The 7,500-nt window shown below is 69.2% G+C and overlaps 1 non-coding gene across 1 annotated transcript; it reads right to left on the reverse strand.

The window, feature by feature from the left end:
* Window positions 1-3,066: 3,066 nt before the first annotated feature.
* On the reverse strand, window positions 3,067-3,185 carry LOC135978936 (5S ribosomal RNA). Its single transcript, XR_010596278.1, has one exon. It is a non-coding gene; the product is annotated as a 5S ribosomal RNA (ribosomal RNA).
* Window positions 3,186-7,500: the final 4,315 nt, after the last annotated feature.

The raw sequence follows: 7,500 nt of genomic DNA on the forward strand, positions 1-7,500 counted from the left end.
CCCGGGCGCTCCAGGGGGAAAAGCTTAATAGTCCTCCCCCGAGGATAGGCTTAATAGGCGTCCCCCGGCCAGTCCGGGGGAGGCTTAATAGTCCTTCCAGGGGAGGCTTAATAGTCATCCCCCGGGCAGTCCGCGGGAGGCTTAATAGTCGTCCCCCGAGTGCTCCGGGGGGGGCAGGCTTAATAGTCGTTCCCCAGGCAGTCCGGGAGAGGCTTAAGAGTCATCCCCCGACAGTGTGGGTGTGGGTGTGGGCGGGGGGGAGGCTTAGCAGTCGTCCCCAGGGCGGTCCGGGGGTGGGGGGAGGCCTCAGAGTCGTCCCTCCGAGAGCCGTGTCGGCGGCGGTGGCGGGTGTCAGGCTTTACATCCAGCCTCCGGAGGGTGAGCGTCCTCGGACGCGATGCAGCCGCCGCAGAGAGGCAGCCTCCGAGGCAGGGAGCGGAGCACCGAGGCTGGGGAGTGGGGAGCAGGAGCCGGGGGGGGGGAGGTGGGGGGCGTTCAGGACAACAGGTCAACCCCCGGGAAGCGGCTGTCAAATGTTCAAAGTCCCCACTCGGCCACCAGGTCAAGCCCCGGGAAGCGGCTGTAAAATGTTCAAAGTCCCCCCCGGGACAACAGGTCAAGCCCTGGGAGGCGGCTGTCAAATGTTCAAAGTCCCCACCGGGACAACAGGTCAAGCCCTGGGAGGCGGCTGTCAAATGTTCAAAGTCCCCACCGGGACAACAGGTCAACCCCCGGGAAGCGGCTGTCAAATTTTCAAAGTCCCCGTTCGGCCACCAGGTCAACCCGCTGAATCTACTGGGTTGACCTGGCGGCCGGTTTGCTTTCCGGCCACCAGGTCAACCCATTGGATTCGACGGGTTGACCTGGCGACCGGTTTGCTTTCCGGCCACCAGGTCAACCCATTGGATTCGACGGGTTGACCTGGTGGCCGGTTTGCTTTCCGGACCGGATGTCACCCCACTCCCAGGGCAGCGCGGCAGTGGTGCTGAGGACCGCAGAGGGGGGGCTTAATAGTCGAGAGGGAGCAGGTCCGGGGGAGGCTTAATAGTCGTCCCCCGAGGACTCCGGGGGCCAGGCTTAATAGTCGTCCCCCCCCCCCCCCCCCCGGGCGCTCCAGGGGGGAAAGCTTAATAGTCCTCCCCCGAGGACTCCGGGGGCAGGCTTAACAGTCGTCCGCCCCGGGCGCTCCAGCGGGAAAGCTTAATAGTCCTCCCCTGACAGTGTGTGTGTGTGTGGGAGGGAGGCTTAGCAGTCTTGCCCCGGGTGGTCCGGTGGGGGAGGCTTAGCAGTCATCCCCCGAGGACTCCGGGGGCAGGCTTAATAGTGGTTCCAGGGGAGGCTTAATAGTCTTCCCCCGGGCAGTCCGGGAGAGGCTTAATCGTCATCCCCCGACAGTGTGTGTGTGTGTGTGTGGGGGGGAGGCTTAGCAGTCTTCCCCCAGGCTGGGTGGGGGCCTGGCGGGAGGCGTCGCAGTCTTCCCCCGGGCGGTCCGGTGGGGGAGGCTTAGCAGTCGTCCCCAGGGCGGTCCGGGGGTGGGGTGGGGTGGGGGGCCTCACAGTCGTCCCTCGGAGAGCCGGGTCGGCGGCAGTGGTGGGTTTACGTCCAGCCTCCGGAGGGTGCGCGTCCTCGGAGGCGATGCAGGCGCCGCAGAGAGGCAGCCTCCGAGGCAGGGAGCGGAGCACCGAGGCTGGGGAGAGGGGAGCAGGAGCCGGGGGCTGGGGGTGGGGGTGGGGGGCGTTCAGGACAACCGGTCAAGCCCCGGGAAGCAGCTGTCAAATGTTCCAAGTCCCCACTCGGCCACCAGGTCCACCCCAGTCTAGCAATGGGGTTGACCTGGCTGACGGCCGGTTAGTATCAAGGTAAACTCACCGTCGTCCACAGGAGGGCAGCTCTCAGGCCGGCCGGCTGCGGCTGACTCTGGGGCGGCGCCCGGTCCCGGCAGCGAGGGGCGGGGGGCGCGGAGCGAGACGGGGCTAACCGGGGGGGGGGGGCGCCTCCTGCGACTTTGGGGGCCGCGGGTCGTCAGTGGCGTGCAGGCCGGGCCTCTCCCGGGGGATTCGGGGGGGCGGTCCTGCGGGCCGGGCGCAGGGGGCTCGGGCGAGCCCGGGCCGGTCCGCCCCGGGGCCGGGGTCTCCGCCTGCGGCTCAGGGGGGCGCGGGTCGTCGGGGGAGGAAGCCCGGGGGAGCTGCACACCGGCCCGCCAGGCCAGGCCTGGCCTGGATGGCCGCGGGGGGATTCGGGGCGGTCCCGCGGGCCGGGGGCCGGGCGCAGGGGAGGCGGGGGGTCCGAGCGAGTCCGTCCCGGGCCCGGGGCCTCCCCCTGCGGCTTTGGGGTCCGTGGGTCCCCGCTGGCGGAAGCCACTGGGAGCTGGACACCCGCCGTCCGTCCCGCCTGGCCAGGCCTGGCCTGGGTGGCCGCGGGGGGATTCGGGGCGGTCCCGCGGGCCGGCGGCCGGGCGCAGGGGAGGCGGGGGGTCCGAGCGAGTCGGTCCCGGGCCTGGGGTCTCCCCCTGCGGCTTTGGGGTCCGTGGGTCCCCGCTGGAGGAAGCCGCTGGGCGCTGGACACCCGCCGTCCGTCCCGCCTGGCCAGGCCTGGCCTGGGTGGCCGCGGGGGGATTCGGGGCGGTCCCGCGGGCCGGCGGCCGGGCGCAGGGGGTCCGAGCGAGTCCGTCCCAGGCCCGGGGCCTCCCCCTGCGGCTTTGGGGTCCGTGGGTCCCCGCTGGAGGAAGCCGCTGGGCGCTGGACACCCGCCGTCCGTCCCGCCTGGCCAGGCCTGGCCTGGGTGGCCGCGGGGGGGGATTCGGGGCGGACCTGCGGGCCGGCGGCCGGGAGGGTCCGGGCCAGTCCGCCCCATGCCCGGCGTCTCCCCCAGCGGCTTCGGTGGCCCCGGGGGGGGTCCTCCGCGGAGGAAGCCGGGTGGGTGGGGAGCCGGACCCCAGGCGCCCAGACCCGTGACCTGCGGCCGCGACCTCCGACTCGGCAGGAGCGACGAGGGGCTTTCCGGCCCGTCCCCCCCTCTCCTTCCCCCCCAGAAAAGGAGAGAGAGCTGACTCGGACCGGGAAAAGCTGCCTACGGCACCTGGGATTCCCAGGCGGTCACCCATCCAAGTACTAGCCAGGCCCGGGACGGTTTACCTTCCGAGATCGGACGGGATCGGGGGCGTTCGGTCCGGTATGGCCGTAGGCACCCGGCCCCGCGCCTCCTCGCCCGCTTTCCCCTGCCGACGCCCGGGCCTGCCGCACGGTGAGCCCCGGTCGGACTGCCCCCCCCCCTGCGGCAGGGCCCCCGTCTCTCGCGGGCCCGGTCCTTTTTTCCTTTTCGAGCTCCGGGGCCCGGGCTGGCCGCCAGAGCCCCTCCGCCCGCCCTCCCCGGCGTCGGGGAAAATACTGTCCCGGACTTCCAGTGCGCCCGATCCTGTCAGCCGGGGGGTGGGGAGGGGCAGTCCCTCGCTGCGGCCGGGGAGGGTGAGCCCAGGGCGGCTTGCCTGCCGTGCGAGGCCCCTCTCGGCCACCAGGTCAACCCCGAGTCGAAAGGGCTGAAAAATTTTCAGAGTCCCCTCCCGGGCACCAGGTCAACCCGTGGAATCGGACGGGTTCACCTGCTGGCCGGTTCGCTTCCCGGCCACCAGGTCAACCCCTAGGTTGCCGACCGGCCTACCCAGTGGCCGGTTTGCTTTCCGGCCACCAGGTCAACCCCTAGGGGTTTTAACGGGGGCACGCCCGGTGGCCTCTTTCCCGTCCGGTCACCAGGTCAACCCGGATCTCCCTCCTTCCCTGGGCGTCCCCTCCTCGGAGGCGTCAGGTTCCATTTCCCCCCCCCCCCAGACTTCCAGGGGCCCGATCCAGTCGGCCGGGAGGCAGTCCCTCGCTGCGGCCGGGGAGGGTGAGCCCAGGGCGGCCTGGTCCATGTCTCTAGTGGGCCCGATCCTTTTTTTTTTTTTCGAGCTCCGGGGCCAGGCCCGCCCGGGCAGCCCTCCTCGGAGGCGTGGGGCGATTCCCCCCCCCCCCCAGACTTCCAGGGGCCCGATCCTGTCGGCCGGGAGGCAGTCCCTCGCTGCGGCCGGGGAGGGTCAGCCCAGGGCGGCTTGCCTGCCGTGCGAGTCCCCTCTCGGCCACCAGGTCAACCGCGAGTCGAAAGGGCTGAAAAATTTTCAGAGTCCCCTCCCGGGCACCAGGTCAACCCGTGGAATCGAACGGGTTCACCTGCTGGCCGGTTCGCTTCCCGGCCACCAGGTCAACCCGTGGAATCGGACGGGTTCACCGGCTGGCCGGTTCGCTTTCCGGCCACCAGGTCAACCCCTAGGTTTTAAGGGGGGGACGCCCGGTGGCCTCTTTCCCGTCCGGTCACCAGGTCAACCCGGATCTCCCTCCTTCCCTGGGCGCCCCCTCCTCGGAGGCGTCAGGTTCCATTCTTTTTTCCAGACTTCCAGGGGCCCGATCCAGTCGGCCGGGTGGCAGTCCCTCGCTGCGGCCGGGGAGGGTGAGCCCAGGGCGGCTTGCCTGCCGTGCGAGTCCCCTCTCGGCCACCAGGTCAACCCCGAGTCGAAAGGGCTGAAAAATTTTCAGAGTCCCCTCCCGGGCACCAGGTCAACCCGTGGAATCGAACGGGTTCACCTGCTGGCCGGTTCGCTTCCCGGCCACCAGGTCAACCCGTGGAATCGGACGGGTTCACCGGCTGGCCGGTTCGCTTTCCGGCCACCAGGTCAACCCCTAGGTTTTAAGGGGGGGGGGACGCCCGGTGGCCTCTTTCCCGTCCGGTCAGCAGGTCAACCCGGATCTCCCTCCTTCCCTGGGTGCCCCCTCCTCGGAGGCGTCAGGTTCCATTCTTTTTTCCAGACTTCCAGGGGCCCGATCCAGTCGGCCGGGTGGCAGTCCCTCGCTGCGGCCGGGGAGGGTGAGCCCAGGGCGGCTTGCCTGCCGTGCGAGTCCCCTCTCGGCCACCAGGTCAACCCCGAGTCGAAAGGGCTGAAAAATTTTCAGAGTCCCCTCCCGGGCACCAGGTCAACCCGTGGAATCGAACGGGTTCACCTGCTGGCCGGTTCGCTTCCCGGGCACCAGGTCAACCCGTGGAATCGAACGGGTTCACCTGCTGGCCGGTTCGCTTCCCGGGCACCAGGTCAACCCGTGGAATCGAACGGGTTCACCTGCTGGCCGGTTCGCTTCCCGGGCACCAGGTCAACCCGTGGAATCGAACGGGTTCACCTGCTGGCCGGTTCGCTTTCCGGCCACCAGGTCAACCCCTAGGTTTTAAGGGGGGGGGGACGCCCGGTGGCCTCTTTCCCGTCCGGTCAGCAGGTCAACCCGGATCTCCCTCCTTCCCTGGGCGCCCCCTCCTCGGAGGCGTCAGGTTCCATTCTTTTTTCCAGACTTCCAGGGGCCCGATCCAGTCGACCGGGAGGCAGTCCCTCGCTGCGGCCGGGGAGGGTGAGCCCAGGGCGGCTTGCCTGCCGTGCGAGTCCCCTCTCGGCCACCAGGTCAACCCCGAGTCGAAAGGGCTGAAAAATTTTCAGAGTCCCCTCCCGGGCACCAGGTCAACCCGTGGAATCGAACGGGTTCACCTGCTGGCCGGTTCGCTTCCCGGGCACCAGGTCAACCCGTGGAATCGAACGGGTTCACCTGCTGGCCGGTTCGCTTCCCGGGCACCAGGTCAACCCGTGGAATCGAACGGGTTCACCTGCTGGCCGGTTCGCTTTCCGGCCACCAGGTCAACCCCTAGGTTTTAAGGGGGGGGACGCCCGGTGGCCTCTTTCCCGTCCGGTCAGCAGGTCAACCCGGATCTCCCTCCTTCCCTGGGCGCCCCCTCCTCGGAGGCGTCAGGTTCCATTCTTTTTTCCAGACTTCCAGGGGCCCGATCCAGTCGGCCGGGTGGCAGTCCCTCGCTGCGGCCGGGGAGGGTGAGCCCAGGGCGGCTTGCCTGCCGTGCGAGTCCCCTCTCGGCCACCAGGTCAACCCCGAGTCGAAAGGGCTGAAAAATTTTCAGAGTCCCCTCCCGGGCACCAGGTCAACCCGTGGAATCGAACGGGTTCACCTGCTGGCCGGTTCGCTTCCCGGGCACCAGGTCAACCCGTGGAATCGAACGGGTTCACCTGCTGGCCGGTTCGCTTCCCGGGCACCAGGTCAACCCGTGGAATCGAACGGGTTCACCTGCTGGCCGGTTCGCTTCCCGGGCACCAGGTCAACCCGTGGAATCGAAAGGGTTCACCTGCTGGCCGGTTCGCTTTCCGGCCACCAGGTCAACCCCTAGGTTTTAAGGGGGGGGACGCCCGGTGGCCTCTTTCCCGTCCGGTCAGCAGGTCAACCCGGATCTCCCTCCTTCCCTGGGCGCCCCCTCCTCGGAGGCGTCAGGTTCCATTCTTCTTTTTCCAGACTTCCAGGGGCCCGATCCAGTCGACCGGGAGGCAGTCCCTCGCTGCGGCCGGGGAAGGTGAGCCCAGGGCGGCCTGGTCCATGTCTCTAGTGGGCCCGATCCTTTTTTTTTTTCCGAGCTCCGGGGCCAGGCCCGCCCGGGCAGCCCTCCTCGGGGGCGTGGGGCGATTTCCCCCCCCCCCACCCCCAGACTTCCAGGGGCCCGATCCTGTCGGCCGGGAGGCAGTCCCTCGCTGCGGCCGGGGAGGGTCAGCCCAGGGCGGCCTGCTTGGCGGCCGGGTCCATGTCTCTAGTGGGCCCGATCCTTTTTTTCCCTTTTCCGGCTCCGGGGCCCGGGGTGCCCGGGTAGCCCTCCGCGGTGGCGTCGGCCAATTTTTTTTAAAATCAGACTTCCGTGGGCCCGATCCTGACGGCCGGGAGGCAGTCCCTCGCCGCGTCCGGGGACGGCGAGACGCTCGGCCACCGGGTCAACCCGGAGGAAGCGGGCTGGGGGAAGAAAAAAAAAAAAAAAGTTTTCCAAGTCCGAAAAATTTTCAAAGTCCCCTCTCGGCCACCAGGTCAACCCCTTTGGAGCGAATGGGTTGACCTGACGGCCGGTCGTCTCGCGGATGTCCGGAAGGGGTCGCCCCACGCCGTCTCGGCCGACCGAGGGAACCACGAGGTGGCGCCCAGTTCCAGTTTCGTACCGCCGAAGGCGGGGCTTTGGCTTTTTCGACCTGCCTTTCGAGGATTGTGTGAGGAGATTTCTGAGGACAGGTTTTTCAGAGCCTGTGAGAACCGGAGCTCAGCCTAGGGGATCAATCCGAGTATTGTACCCGACCCTGCCCGGCGTGGGAGGGGGGGAGCGGGCCCGTTTGAGGGCGGAGGCCAGCACCCGGCCCTCCGCCGAGACGGCCCGCTTTGCCCGGCTCTTAGCTCACGGGCCCCCCCGCTTTGCCCGGCTCTTAGCTCACGGGCCCCGCAGCGGCCGGAGCCGAGCTCCGAGTGTCGGCGCCCCCCGGAGGGAGGGGGGGCCCGCTCCTCTCGCGCCCGCCGATCGATGTGGCGCTGACGTTCGCGACGGGAAGGGCCCTTCGCGGGCCGGCACCCCAACCGCGGGGCCGTCCGGTGTTCAGGCGGATGGGGACCCTCTTCC

This window comes from Chrysemys picta, unplaced genomic scaffold (assembly GCF_011386835.1).
Source record: "Chrysemys picta bellii isolate R12L10 unplaced genomic scaffold, ASM1138683v2 scaf557, whole genome shotgun sequence".
Classification (NCBI taxonomy): domain Eukaryota; kingdom Metazoa; phylum Chordata; order Testudines; family Emydidae; genus Chrysemys; species Chrysemys picta.